Raw genomic sequence first — 13,688 nt, 5'->3', positions numbered from 1 at the left:
CCTCTTTGTGCACGAGGACTGAAGGTCATGATGAGAAAGTTCCAATTAACAGGCGATTTGGGAGTTGCTCTTCGGAGACAGCAGTGGACAGTTGTGCCACAAATTTTTGCAGAAGTTGCCGTTGTCACGCATGACAATGCTGGGCACAATATGCGATCTTCAAGCAGTACACTACCATTGTCACGGTGGCCGAATGTTCCGTGGTCCACAACTGTTTCTGGCAGGCGTAGAGCAATCTCCAGTGCAGTTCCAGGCTGTCGTGGGTGCAGATAGTCTCCACATTGTGGAACGTGTGTAACCTGGCACGTAAATGTGGTATGCAATTAACAAATATTATACTCTCTTGCAGAAATTAAAATATGTTTCTTTCAATGGTTTATTCGTTATTTCTCTTCAGCACGTCCTTACAAATGTTTCCACAAGATTTCGTTATTATACTATCACTACTTTTTCATGGAAGCCCTCTCAAGTACCGAATGATTATAAACACCCTGTATTTTAGGGACCCGAACTAAACAGAGATTTCCCAGGCAAGCACTAACCGTCTCCCAGTGTACTGCTGGTCTGGCAGTAGCTGCGTCTTCAGGACCGCCTTCTCTGTCCAAAGTGTGGCAGTGCAACGGGCGCCGGCCCCGGGTGGCTCGCCCCAGGGAGCGCTGGAATGGAGGCGGGTCGCCCGGAGCCGCTGGAGCCGCCGCCAGCTCTGGAGGGTGTTTGCCAAACAGGTGTGGCTGCGCCGGTCCGTCCATCACGTCACATCGCGTCGCGCCGCATCGCGTCGGCCAGGGATCGGGTGTCGGGTGTCGGGCGTCAGCGCATCGACCCGCCCACCGAGCGCCGCCGTCGACCGTCTCTGTGTCTGTGTGGCCGCCTGCTGGACAAGTGGCGAATCGCGAGCCTGGAAACCGATAGGTCGCGAGGTCACATACCTGTCGGATCAGTGATATTTTTTTGTCTCTCTTTACGCCAGCCTTTGCCTTTCAGTGACGTGAATACATGCCAGAAGCGACACACGACTGAGATTCCGTGTCATAAAGTGTAGCTCCCTTTCCCTGTTAGGATTACTGGGGTACATTAATGGTCCACAAGTCGCAAAAGTTCAGTTGAAAGAACTCGCATAAAGGCGACACAAAATCACTGTTGAGGGTATCCCAGCCAATCAGGACATACGACTTTACTTCGCTTATCACTAAAGTGTCAGATATGTTACATTCTGCCGATTCCTGCCTTCTGTAGCAACGTGTTCACAATGTGGATGCAGTGTGATAGTGCGCAAGACAAACCCATCGACGAAATGTTGACTATAGGGCTGTACGACAACTGCAAGATCCAGTTCCAGCACAGTGTAACTCTCGAATTATGGTCGATAGCAAAGGGCGTTTTCGAATATAAGTTTAATTTTGGATTGAATATCTCTCATTTTTTATGTCTTTTGTTATGCATATTTCTTCTTTGGTAATTTACTATAGAGAGGATTATATGTTAGGAGAAAAAATATGAATCGTTTTATTATTATTGTTTTAATATTTATTTTTTTAATTGTTAATCCAGGTGATTGGTTGCAGAAACTTGACTGACTCACCTCCCACCTCAACCCAAGGTACCCCTTTGGTACCTTTTTCGATGATCTCCAGGCATCGGGGAAGACCTGTACGTCCAGATGAAGAGAATCTGTAGGCACAGATCCAGTTTCCACGCCGCACGCTCCCTTGCAAACATCACGGTATGTAGGTTGGGGAGTTCGTATTGCTGTTGTAATGAAAGTCTTGTTGACAGACTGATGTGGAGACAGTTCTCTGTGTCACACAGAGCCTGTCCCAGTTGCCTCATAAAAGACATAACATACGTGTGTTGCATTCTACGTTTGGGGTTCACACGAGTCGCGTTCTGCGGGTGGCAGATACATAGTTGTGATACACAGCTGACCTCAGCGCGCCGCGCCTTCTTTGTAGTGCCGCCGACTAACAATACAACACGTGCTGCAGGCGTCGCTTACTGTGCTGCACTGCACATTATCTCAGCGTGTCAGGCGTTGCATTGGACTATTTCGGCATTCGAAGTTTCATTCTCTTTCCATTTCTCGCTGGAAACACATGTTGCTATCACAACACTATAAGCTCTGAGCAGACGAGCGCTAAGTTTCTGATCTTCACTGCGGAGCTCAGTTTGTTTCCTGATAGACTGCCTGTAGGCTCTCCGAGCTGTCTCTGAATAATTTAGTGCGAGTGCTGGGACGGAATTTCTTTCCGATGCTTGTCGAATCTGAGATCTGGTTCCAGGTCTCGTAGTACGACCGTCGACGTTATGTAAGACCCATAACTTCTTACCTTCTGCAATTATTGCTTGAGACCAGAAATTACCAGAAATGTTGGAAGACCTAGTAGTAGATGTGCAAACAATCTGTTGAGATACATCAGTGTTAAGTCTAACCCACCTCCCCATTTGAACCATGGACCTTGCGTGCCTCAGCGTTACAGATAGCAGTACTGTAGGTGCAACCACAATGGGGGGGTATCTGTTGAGAGGCCAGACAAACGTGTGGTTTCTGAAGAGGGGCAGCAGCATTTTCAGTAGTTTCAGGGGCAACAATCTGGACGATTGACTGACCTGGTAACATCAACCAAAACCGCCTTGCTGTGCTGGTACTGCGAACGGCTGAAAACAAGGGGAAACGAGAGCAATACTTTTTCCCGAGGCTATGCAGTTCTACTGTGTGGTTAAATGATAATAACATGTTCTTGGTTAAAATATTCCGGAGGTAAAACAGTCCCCCATTCGGATCACCGGGCGGGGACTACTTAGGACGACGTCGTTGTCGTAAGTAACAAAACTGGCGTTCTGCGGATCGGAGCGTGAAATGTCAAATCCCTTAATTGGGCACATAGAAAATTCAAAAAGGGAAATTGCTAGGTTAAAGTTAGATATTGTGGGAATTAGTGAAGTTTGGTGGCAGGAGATACAGAACTTCAGATCAGGTGAATACAGGGTTATAAATACAAAATCAAATAGGGGTAATGTAGCAGTAGGTTTAGTAATGAAGAATGCGGATAAGCTACTATGAACAGCATAATTAACGCATTATAGTAGCCAAGATGAAGCCCGCACCCACTACTACAGTACAAGTTTATATGACAACTAGGTCCGTAGATGAGTAGGAGACTGAGGAAATGGATGATGACATAAAAGAAATTATTCAGATACTTAGGGGAGGCGAAAATTTAATAGCCATGAGGGACTGGAATTCCATAGTAGAAAAAGCAAGAGAAACAAAAGCATCAGCTGAATATGGACTGGGGGAAAGGAATGAAAGAGGAACCCACTTGGTAGAATTCTGCACAATCATAGCTAACACTTGGTTTAAGAATCACGAAAGAAGGTTGTGTAAATGGAAGAGACCTGGAGACACCGGGAAGTTTCAGACTGTTTGTATAATGATAAGACAGAGAGTTTGCAAGGAGATTTTAAATTGTAAGACATTTCCAGGAGCACATGTGGACCCTGCCCACAATTCATTAGTTATTACTGCAGATTTAAACTGAAGAATCTGCAAAAAGGCAGTAATTTAAGGAAATGGGACCTGGATAAAGTGAAAGAACCAGACGTTGTAGGCGCTACAGCCTGGAACCGCGCAACCGCTACGGTCGCAGGTTCGAATCCTGCCTCGGGCATGTATGTGTGTGATGTCCTTAGGTTAGTTAGGTTTAAGTAGTTCTAAGTTCTAGGGAGCTGATGACCTAAGATGTTAAGTCCCATAGTGCTCAGAGCCATTTGAACCAGAGGTTGTAAAGGGTTTCAGAGGGAGCATTAGGGAACGATTGACACGAACAGGGGAAAAGAATACGGAAGAACGAGAATGGGTAACTCTGAGAGATGAAATAGTGGTGGCAGCAGAGGATAAAGTAGCTAAAGTAGGGAGAGTAGAAATCCTTGGGTAACACAAGAGATAATTTGATTGATGAAAGGAGAAAACATAGAAATGCAATAAATGAAGCAGGCGAAAGGGAATACAAATGTCTAAAAAATGAGATCGACACTAAGTGGAAAATGACTAAGGAGGATTGACTAGAGGACAGATGTAAGCATACATCAATAGGTGTAAGATAGATACTGCTTACAGAAAAAATTAAAGAGATATTTGGAGAAAAGATGACCACCTGTATGAAAATCAAAAGCTCAGATGGGAAACTAGCGCAAAGTAATGAATGGAAAGCAGAAGGTGGGAGGAATGTATAGAGGGAGATGGATTTGAGGGCAATATTATGGAGATAGAATAGTACGTAGAGGAAGATGAGAAGGGAGACATGATACTGCGTGACGAATTTGACAAAGCACTCAAAGACTTAAGTCGAAACAAGGCCACTGGCCGCTGTGGCCGAGCGGTTCTAGGGGCTTCAGTCCGGAACCGCGCGACTGCTACGGTCGCAGGTCCGAATCCTGCCTCGGGTATGGATGTGTGTGCTGCCCTTAAGTTAGTTAGGTTTAAGTAGTTCTAAATTTTAGGGGATTGATGACCTCAGATGTTAAGTTCCATAATGCTCAGAACCATTTGAACCATCAGTAAAAGGAAAACAAGGATAATGGAATGAAGTAGAATGCAATCAGGTGATGGTGGGCGCATTAGATTATGAAACGAGGCACTTAAATTAGAAGATGAGTTTTGTTATTTGAGAAGTAAAATAACTGATGATGATCGAAGTAGGGAGGATATAAAATGTAGACTGGCAATGGCAAGAAAATCGCTTCTGAAGAAGAGAAATTTGCTAACATTGAGCATAGATTTAAGTATCAGGAAGCCTTATCTGAAAGTATTTGTATGGAGTGTTGGCAAGTACGGAAGTGAAAATCGGACGATAAAAAATTTAGACAAGAAGAGAATAGAAGCTTTTGAAATGTGGTACTAAAAAAGAGTACTGAAGGTTAAATGGGTAGATCACGTAATTAGTGAGGAGGTACTGAATAGAGCTGGGGAGAAAAGAAATTTGTGGTACAATCTGACTAGAAGAAGGGGTCGGTTTGTAGGACACATCATGAGGCATCAACGGATCACCAATTTAGTACTGGTGGGTGGCGTTGAGGGGGGGGGGGGGGGGAGGGAGGGTAAAAATTGCAGAAGAAGAAGACCAACAGATGAATACAGCAAGCGAGTTCAGAAGGACGTAGGTTGCAATAGTTCACGGAGATGATGAGGCTTCCACAGGATGGAGAGTTGCATCAAACCATCCTTTGGACTGAAGACCACAACAACAATAAATCTAAACGAATGAATGAACAAGTAGAAGCATTGACATTAGCAATAGAAGTACCTCCATTCTTGTTATTAAGGGATAAAATCCTTTAGGGAATTAGGAACCTACCTGAGGCTGCAGGTGATATGTGGCAGTCTCATGCCAGACTGACACATCTCATGCACTAATCATAAGTGGATTTATTATTGCTCTTTGAACTTAATTCTCGCCACTTAATAAAATAGTTGACAATTGTAATGAACATCAGCGATCGCCGGAAGAATTCTTCTGCCTTTGAATCTCATCCTGGCGGAGGTTTCCGGTGTGACTTTCTCCTGTAGCTCTGTTGAGTGTGTGGTAGGAGCGAGCCCCTGGGCGCTAGGCTTACCCCTTCCAGAGATCAGAACAAGTAAGAGGGTAGCAGCAACGGCTGCTCGGTACCTGACACCACTGCTGCCACGGCGGAGACAGGTGACACGCTTTCCTCCCGCCTCTGCGTAATGCTGTGCTCTGCGTGACGTCGCGTGCACGGAGACAGCTGGTGTGCTGCGGCGACAGCCTACACTCGCGAGACAGTCGCGTCGCAGTGAGGGCATCCGGGCCCGACAGACTCTGAAGGAGAACGTAAGGCGCACCACTCGGTAACAGCCTGAAGAGCGGCCAGATCGCGAATTGGTCCACCTTTACGAACTGTGGCCAAAGTTCGATAACTCGAAAGAATCGACGTGTATCTAGCCATTTTGTGGATTGGCCGGAGATGGTCAAACCGCGACGTGATTGCGCGTACGTCGGGAAATCCCTGGCCAAATCGCACTGCGCACCGTGACTGAGGTAACGCAGTGGCCACACTTCCGTGCTGACCGTGCTGCGTGCTGTGCACGTGGTAGGTGCTGCTTTTCGGAGGTGCTCCTGCCTCTGCCCCTTGCTTTTCTTCCTAACAAATTGGATGAATTGCGAGTACTGTTACGTTTGCTGATGTTTCTTTCAGATGTGGTAAGGGAACGGCGTTTAGTTATGTTAGCTGCTTTTTTGATTGCCTGTACTTTTATTGATTTTATTTCCTCCCATTTGTGAAGTTTCGTGAAACGTGATGTACCGACCCTCCCCCCCCCCCCCTTCCCCTTCAACCTCACTTGTGGTCTGCCCTGACCATTTTAAATAGAAAATATATTTACTAAACATACTTTAAGCTTCTATTTCATCTATTACATTTCTTTCCGTGAAAGCGGACAAGAGAAGCTAACTACGTTATTTGAAGGTTCATTGTAGTGAGTATAGTTAAACTGACTGTTTTGACAACTACCAAATAGATTCTACAATCTTGGCTTTTTGAAAATAATTTCTTCACATAAGTAAATACAAATTTGGGCGCGATACCGCCTTCCATAATTCGTCACTCACTCGATCGGCATTCATGTGCTATCTCTTCAGTAATCTGTATAAAACACTGTACTAACAAACATTAGGACATGCACGTGCCAGCCGGAAAGGCCGTGTGCTTCTGGGCGCTACAGTCTGGAACCGAGCGACCGCTACGATTGCAGGTTCGAATCCTGCCTCGGGCATGGATGTGTGTGATGTCCTTAGGTTAGTTAGGTTTAATTAGTTCTAAGTTCTAGGGGACTGATGACCTTAGAAGTTAATTCGCATGGTGCTCAGAGCCATTTGAACCAATTAACATGCACGTAAACTGAAAATCTTTTCATTTCCAAAAAAATTTTCTGGGTTTGTGATCGCATTGTCAATATATATAAAACAACCGACGTTTCAGTCCCTGTAGCAAGCGACCTTCTTCAGGGTGTCTTGTTTACTGCTCGAGTTTTTTTTTCTTTCTATATTGTAATTTTATCACCTTACACAAGGCGGGCTGTCAGCAGCTGAGTACGCCGCTCTTCAACCTTGAGATTGACAATAAGTAATAAATAGAGGGGACACAGAGAATACAATCAAAAATGGCGGGCAAAACAATGTAGACACCAAAAAACAAAAAACACGGAGCCGTTCACGCCTGACGAGAAAACAACACTGACACTAGTCGACACAGCGCACAAAACAGGGATGATGGCGACGGTACACGTGAACAGTGGCGGCGTGACGGCGAACAAACACTAAACACAAACGAAGGCACACACACGAGACACTAATGGCGATGACCTCCGGCGCGCGAATGTTCACTATGCGTGTGCGAGTCCGGGGACCTGCCAAGAGAGGAGGAGGAGGAAGGGGAGTGGGAGAGCGAGAGGGGAGAGCAGAGAAGCCACGCGCAGGGGAGATAGGTGGGAGGGAGGAGGGGGGAGGGGAAGCCCGGGGGAAGAGGGGTGGAGGGAGGGGATGGGGGAAAAGGAAAGAGAAGGGAAGGGAAGAGAAGGGATGGAGGGTGCCTAAAGGAAAGGACACCGGAAGTGGGGGGTGGGGCAGGGTCAAAGTTGATAGGAGAGGTAGATGGAGGGGAGGAGGACATCATCAGGGAGGGGGAGCTGGCGGAAGCCACCTTGGGAGAGGGTAAGGAGAGATGGAGACCGGGTGGGACGTGGGAATACAGGTGCGGCAGCGGGCGGGGGTGAGAGAGGATCGGGGAGATGAGCGGGTGACGAGGATCAAGTTTATGGGAGGTGTACAGGATCCATATCCTTTCAAGGAAAAGGAGGAGGTGGGGTAAGGGGATGAGATCGTACAGGATCCGCGTAGGGGAGGGGAGACGGATGCAATAGGTGAGGCGGAGAGCATGGCGTTCAAGGATTTGGAGGGATTTATAAAAGGTGGGGGGGGGTGGAGATCCAAGCCGGATGGGCATGACAAAGGATAGGGCGGATGAGGTATTTATAGGTGTGGAGGACGGTGGAGGGGTCCAGACCTCACGTACGGCCGGAGACGACTTGAGGAGACTGAGTCGGGAGCGTACCTTGGCTTGGATTGTCCGGAGGTGGGGAGTCCAGGAGAGGCGACGGTCGAGGGTGACGCCAAGGTACTTATGGGTGGGAGTGAGGGCGATAGGACGGCCATAGATGGTGATTTAGAAATCAAGGAGGCGGAAGGAAGGGGTGGTTTTGCCTACAATGATCGCCTGGGTTTTGGAGGGATTGACCTTGAGCAACCACTGGTTGCACCAAGCAGTGAACCGGTCAAGATGGGATTGGAGAAGGTGTTGGGAGCGCTGTAGGGTGGGGGCAAGGGCAAGGAAGGCGGTGTCATCGGCGAACTGGAGAAGGTGGACGGGGGGTGACGGCGGCGGCATGTCCGCTGTGTACAAAAGGTACAGAAGGGGGGAGAGGACGGTGCCTTGGGGCACACCGGCAGAGGGGAAAAAGGTGTAGGAATCTGTGTTATGGATGGTGACATAGGATGGACGGTGGGAGAGAAAGGAGCCGACCAGACGGACGTAGTTAATGGGAAGGGCGAAGGTTTGGAGCTTGAAGAGGAGACCAGAATGCCATACGTGGTCATAGGCACGTTCGAGGTCCAGGGAGAGGAAGATTGCGGAGCGACGGGAATTAAGCTGTTTGGAAAGGAGATGAGTGAGGTGAAGGAGGTCGTCGGAACAGAAGGATGGCCGAAAGCCACACTGGGTAACGGGAAGGAGGCGGGGCTGGCAGAGATGCTGGTGGATGCGTCGGGTGAGGATAGATTCCAGGACCTTGCTGAAGACCGAGGTAAGGCTGATGGGATGGTAGGAGGAGACGGTAGACGGCGGTTTGTCAGGCTTAAGGAACATGAGGATACGTGAGGTTTTCCACAGGTCGGGGTAGTAACCGGTGGACAGGACTACACTGTAGAGCCTGGCCAGCGTGGAGAGGAAAGAGACAGGAGCTTCACGAAGGTGACGGTAGGTGACACGATCGTGACCAGGAGCGGTGTTGCGTTTTGTGCGGAGTGTAGCAATGAGATCCTGAGTAGTGATAGGGGCATTGAGTTCCGTGTGTGCAATGTTGTCCAAGTACTGAAAACCAGGAGCGAGGGGAGGGACAGAGGTGTCAGTTCAATCGCGGATATCCGGAAAGAGGGAGTAATCGAACTGGGGATCATCGGGGATGGAAAAGACATCGGAGAGATAGGAGGCAAAGTGATTGGCCTTACTAAGGGTGTCAGGGAAAGGGTGATCATCATGGAGAAGAGGATAGTAGGGGGAGGGTTTAGTTCCGGTAAGGCGACGGAAGGCTGACCAGAACTTGGACGAGTTGATAGGTAGGGTAGCAGTTAAACGGGTGCATATCTGTCGCCAGTCCCAGCGTTTCTTAGCCGCGAGCAAATTACGAATGTGTCGCTGGAGTTGCCGGTGGCGTCGTAGTGTGTCCGGGTCACGCGTGTGGAGGAAGGCACGGTAGAGACGGCGGGATTCACGGAGGAGGAGGACGGCCTGTGGGAGTAAGGTAGGACGGTGGGGGTGGATGGCGACAGTAGGAACGTGGGCCTCCACGGCCTCAGACAAGGTCTGCTGGAGAAAGGAAGCGGCATGGGTGACATCGTCAGGGTGGTGGTAGGTGAGAGGGTGGCTATCGACCTGGGTGGAAAGGGTATCCCGGTAGGCATTCCAGTCGGCTTGGGAATAGTCGTGGACATACTTAGGGGGAGGGTCAGTACGAGGGTCGGGGCGAGGGCGACGACCGTCTGAAACGGTGAGGAGGACAGGGAGATGGTCGCTACCAATAGGCTCCAGGACATCCACCGTTATGCGGCCAAGGAGGTTGGGGGAGGAGAGGATAACATCAGGAGTGGAGTTGGATTCGGGACGGGTGTGCTGGGGGATGGGGATGAGGTCGCCTTGAAGGGAGGAGAGGAACCGATGCCACCGCCATAACTGGGCCGCGGAACGACTATGGATGTTGAGGTCGGCGGCGATGACGTAGGAGGAGAAGGTACGGTCGATGTGGGAGAGGAAGTCGAAGGGAATAGGGGCGTTAGGGCGGACATAGATGGTGGCGCAGGTAACGGTAAGGCCGGGGAAGAAGAGACTAAGGATCAGGTGTTCAGTGGGGTCGGGAAGGAGAGGTTGGAGCCGAACGGGGATCTGGCGGTGGTGACCAATGGCAACTCCGCCACGCGCAATTGAGAGGGGATTATCGGAGCGGTGGCGGAGATAGGGTGAGGTGTGGATGGAGTGGCGAGGTTGGGGGAAGGTTTCATTGAGGAGGAACGCATCCACGCAGTGGGTGGCAAGGGTGTGCAGGAAAAGGTTCTTGTTGGCGGGAAGGGAGCGGATATTGTTGAAAAGGATACGTTGCTGTCTCGCCATGACAGGGATTTAGACGAGGGTGTCAAGACGGGAGAAGGTGAAATGGGTCTGGTTGTTGGAGTAGGTGGCGTACATCTTGAGGTGGAATATGGAACGGGCAGCGAGAGAGATCTGCTGGAGGGTGTGGGGGCGCTGAAAGGGATGAACATTTTGAAGGACGATGGTGAGGAACCTGATGATGCCCTCAGCGGTGGGAGGGGGACGAAGGGAATTGCCAGGAGGGGTGGGGGCGTCCAGGGGACGGACAGGGACAGTGAGTTCAGGAGTGGTCGAAGAGGGTCGGGCTTTACACTTTTGGGAGTAGGTGGGATGGGGGAGATTGCAGGTATTGCAGGAGGGAGGGGAATAAAGGTTAGGGCACTGCCGGAGGAAGTGCGCTTGCCTACAATGCGGGGAGTTGGGGGCCTCGTGGCACTCAGCTGTTGGGTGTGCATTATAGCGCAGACACCTGTGGCAGCGCAGGGATTGAGGAGGGGAATGGGAGGGGTCGACCTTGTAGCGCTGGTGGAAGAGGAGGGCACCCTCCTTCAGGAGACGGTCAATGGAGGGGGCGTCCTCGGAGAAAACCCGCATAAGGCGAGTGGGGCCGGCCGAGTTGAAAATGCGGCGGACCGCCCGCACCTCCAGCGTGGGATGCGCCTCGAGCTCCGCCAACACCTCCTCCTCCGTGATCGTCGGACTGAGCCGAGTGATCACGGCGGTGAGGGTTGGCGGGCGACGCGGGGGTTGGGGTTGGCGGGTAGGAGACGGAGAAGGAGCAAGGGCGAGGGAGGCGTTGGGGCCAAAACGGGTGATGGGGAGGCGGGAGCGGATGTCACTGCTCGAGGAGACTTTGTTTCTTATATACCTGCAGACACGGCTGTTATCTAATTCTGACAGGCTGTTTAGGATAAAGGGGAGGGATGTTAGAAATCCTTACTGGTGTTTTTATTGTTTCTTTTCATTGGTGGAAACCAGACGTTTAGATAGGTGTTTGCATCACTGCTTGTAATTGGTGGAAATCGGCGAATGGGAAATCAGGCGGCAGCTGTGACGTGGCGTTGTTTTGCTGCTTTCTAGCGCCGGCCGAGGCGCGCCAGCTCTCTGCGTACCTGCGGCCGCTGCGGCGGCCCGAGCGCCTGTGTGTCCCGTGAGGTGTCGTCCCGTAGCGCTGCCATTGCTGGCAGTCAAGCCGTCCGAAGTTGGCGAAGTTGGTGCCCGTCATATTGGCCGGTCGATTGCCTGTTTCTATTGCCTAATTTTCCTGCTGTGGGTATGAGGCTGTATCCCCAGTTCGCCTGCTTCACCAAAATCAATCTGTTTGCCGCCCTCATCCTGGTGTTCTGCCACCGCTGACTTGGTGTGCTGCCTTAGTCGAATGTGTCTGTCGTGTTCAGATTTCCGTGTGCTGATGGGTCGCCCCGTCTCGCCTTCGTACACTAATCCACATTCCCACCTGATTACGTAAACTACAGCACAATGTAGTTTGTCAGCTGTATGTTTCGTTACGCGAAGAACATCTTTTATTCTGCTGCTACTCTGCAGGCCACGCCTTGAACATGTGGTAGTAGAGCGATCTTTTGTGCTTCCTTTTGGTCTCCTCTATTGCCTTTATTCTTTGTCGGCATAGTTTTATCTATTAGTTTCATTCCATAACCATTGGCACAAGAAATGGACTTGAGGTTTCGTAGTTCAGCCTTTAGATGTTCCTCATCGCTGATCCTGTGAGATCTCTTGGTCAAAGTGCGCGGGGCGTATTTCTTCCGTGTAGGGTGATGATGGGAGGAGGCATCCAGGTACCTGTCAATACCGGTTCGCTTCCTATACACTCTATGGCCCATTTTACCATCAGGCTTTCTGTACAGTTCCACGTCGAGGAAACGCAGTCAAATGCGTGGGCTAGCAGGACAGAGTGGATTAGGTTGTGGAAAGGGGCCAAAATAAGTTGCTGTCAGTTGCACTCAACGTACAAACTTTATTTATCAACACACAATATTACAACAAGGATGCAAAACTCTCAAAACTTTAATCGACCTCCTTTGATTAACTTTAGATCGGCTGAAAGCCACACTCAAAATTCAAGACACACGGCCTAAGCAAGAAAGAGAAATACATGGTTTTTCTGGAGGTTCCACCCAAAAATATTTTCTAAATCTCCATTCTAAACAGGCTGAAGGCCTTAGAAATTTAATTTTAATGGAACCTGGCTGGAGGCTGCATATTACGCAACAAGAAGAGTTACAATCAAAAGGCAAAAGGCCTTATCTTAAAACATTTCATGCAAAATTCAACTGAAGCCCCCTATAAAGAATAACAATCTCATGCCTTAAGGGCAAGACAAGAACATTAATTTAAGAGATATTGATACTCTGCCATGTGTCAACTAAATAACTACAACCCAAAACAGGGAAATTACTATGTAACACACAAGGACCGGCGCTCAGAAGTTTCCAAGGGTCGGCCTGATTGTAACACTAACGCCCGTTTAGGTGAGACAGGCAGCCTGTCCAACGACTTCTTAATCTGAAGGCAACCCAGCCGATAGACAGCCGACCGCCCAATGAACAAAATCAGTTCCGCTCCACACAACCGGCAAAATGACCACAATATTTCAATACAATGACCAAAAACACAGCTGTCGAACTACAGCCCGCGCTGGACAGCATCAACACTACGAGGAAAATACACTGCTGAATACTACGTCAACGACGAGGGTAGGTAACCGGAACGTCAACGGCCACAAGGCAGAAGATACCGCTGGTAAACTTCAATAACAGGTAATAAATTAACTCCACAAGAAGGATGCTGGAATCTTAGCCGACTTGAATACACACACACGTTGTTGCTCGCGGGAATGTCCCAAAAGCGACAACCAGTATCAAGCTAAGAAATGTAAACAGTTGAGGCTCGACAGTAGGTTAAGTGAGCACTCAACTTTCATGTCCAAGATCGGTGGGCGACGAACTTCGTAGCACCGCCAAACAGCACCTCACACGCCAACCGCGCGTGCACGTCACCAGCCGCCCCGGCCAGAGAACACGCGACGGAGACTTCCTCGCTGGCCCACGCCAACCGACCGACACTCCAAAGATAGTGCAACAGTACTAGCGTCGATACACGCTGCTGCTGCCACTCACGGAGAGGACAGCAACATTATCGTGATAACCGCAGGAGAAATAAAAAGACAGGGCTGCAACCGAGGTTTAACCCAAGACAATGGCGACTTGAGCCAGCCACGCCTCAGCAGCACCTCA

This window comes from Schistocerca piceifrons, chromosome 3 (genome assembly GCF_021461385.2).
Source record: "Schistocerca piceifrons isolate TAMUIC-IGC-003096 chromosome 3, iqSchPice1.1, whole genome shotgun sequence".
Taxonomy (NCBI): Eukaryota; Metazoa; Arthropoda; class Insecta; order Orthoptera; family Acrididae; genus Schistocerca; species Schistocerca piceifrons.
This window is presented reverse-complemented; position numbering follows the sequence as displayed.